The sequence below is a fragment of the Microtus ochrogaster genome, chromosome 10, assembly GCF_000317375.1.
Source record: "Microtus ochrogaster isolate Prairie Vole_2 chromosome 10, MicOch1.0, whole genome shotgun sequence".
In the NCBI taxonomy this organism is placed as follows: Eukaryota; Metazoa; Chordata; class Mammalia; order Rodentia; family Cricetidae; genus Microtus; species Microtus ochrogaster.
The window spans coordinates 42845458-42847482 of record NC_022016.1 but is presented as its reverse complement, the minus strand read 5'-3'; positions in this window follow the sequence as shown (position 1 = coordinate 42847482).

Genomic DNA, 2025 nt, shown 5'->3' with positions numbered 1-2025 from the left:
CTAGTACTTGTGATCTGATTTTTTTTATATATATAACAAACAAGAAATTTATCAGAAATAAGAAAACGCAGCTCTTGCTCTCTCATTTAATGTTGAAAGAGGCAGGAAATTGGATGTCACAGGTGTCTTTATGAACCAGCTTATGTCAAATCCTCCCTCGTTTCCATACAAACACTATTTGCATGGCTTATCAGATTTTAATCGAGAAGTAGAAGTTCCTTCAGCATATTATTTTTCTCACGGATGTTGGTGACTTTATTCGGCTGGGCACAGGCATCGGGGGACATTCAGATCGGACAGTGCAAGGACAGATATGAAGAGCGAACATTTGTCTGGTTCTGAAGTCGCGCACAGTTCCTGAATTCTCCACAATGCCGAGGCTTATCTCTGGGCGCCATACTGCCTTATCTGACGTTTTCTTCCTTTCTTTTTCTGGAGAAGATTTACAACCCAGAAAAGTCACGCCATCATTTCTGTTTCCAAATTTTACTCTGGTCTTTTAATTTTATTACATGCTCCCCATTGACTCCAAGCATGCTGCTAAGTAGTCTAAAAATTCCCAGAGTGTATTTGACTTTGTAGGCACACTGGCCATTATCTTTTCCCATACCTTTTTATAGAATGTTAATAAATTCCAGGTTATGAAAACTTTGAAAAGGTCTGTTAAAGGCAAGCTGGGGAGAAAGGACCAGAAGTGTGTTCCTATGAGGCCACGGGGAATTAGACTTTAAGTCTAGAATTAGGGAGGAACAGGAAAATCGGCTTAGTAAAAGTTACTTAAAGAAAAAACACTCTTTTTTAGTGACACACTCAGGCTGATCTCTAAGGATGACAGTTTCTTTTTAAAAGAGTTCTTTTTATTTATTATTTTATTAGTACATAGTCATGCACATGCCATGATGGACATGTGGGCAGCCGGAGGACCACTCATAGCAATGGACTCCCTCGTTCGGTCACAAGATGGACCGAGTGATGGTTGATGGGGTCTCAGAGGTGAAGGGTGTCTAGGGGACTGTCTTGAGGGCCAAGGTGAGGGGACCAGGGGAGGCTGCTGTATAAAGAGAATGAAGCTAAATGCAGAAGGAGCCACCTCTGGTGAGCTGAGGACTCTTAGTCCTTGTTCCTGGGTGGGGTGCGGGGGCGCGGGAGCTCCATTAAAAATGCTGTGTCCTGCTGCCTGCCTGACAATTTGAGTTTAAACCCTTCAACACAGCAGGGAAGGAGAGAACTCATACCTGCAATGCTCTTCTCATTTCCACATATTCACTGTGATGCGGCCCCCACGCACATGCACGGATGTGCACACGTGCACACACACTCACACACACACACTCATGTGTGCACACAGACACTCATGTGTACACACATGTACCAATAAAAGTATTTTTTAAAATAAGCATCATAAGGTGCTTTGAAATTCAAGTTACGGTACTTGGTGGTGGGGTCTTCCAGCAGTCAGCTGGTCACATCATACCTGCTGTCAAAAGCCTGGAGCAACAATCATGTGTGTTGCTGGTGCTTGGTACCCACTTTCCGCTCACAGTCGGGGTCCAAATTCCCAGAGGGGAGGAACCTCACCCAGCCCAGCTTCTAGTTGGTTTTCTCAAGTTCCTTTTGTGTTAACCTGAAAGTATGAAGGTCAAGAGGCACCCACAGGACTGCTGAGCTTCCTCCTGTCGTGGGTTGGGGACACAGCTGGATTGTTAACGCACCTCACATGAGACTCTCTCTGCTGTTCCACGGTCCTGGGTCCAGGCAGGCCCAAGAACACCCGGGTGACTTCTTGAGTTTTGTCCCTGATCTCTGCCTTCTTCTATTTGCCTTAAGAACAAAAATGTGACAGGAAGAGGGCTGGGGGTGGGGTTCAGCACGTGCATGTGTGTGGTGGAGGTGGAGATGATTGTGGTGGAGGTGGTGATGGAGGAGGTGGTGGTGGTGGAGGTGGTGGAGGTAGAAGTGGTGATGACGGTGGTGGAGGTGGTGATGGAGGTGGTGGAGGTGGAGGTGTTGGCAGAAGTGGTGGTG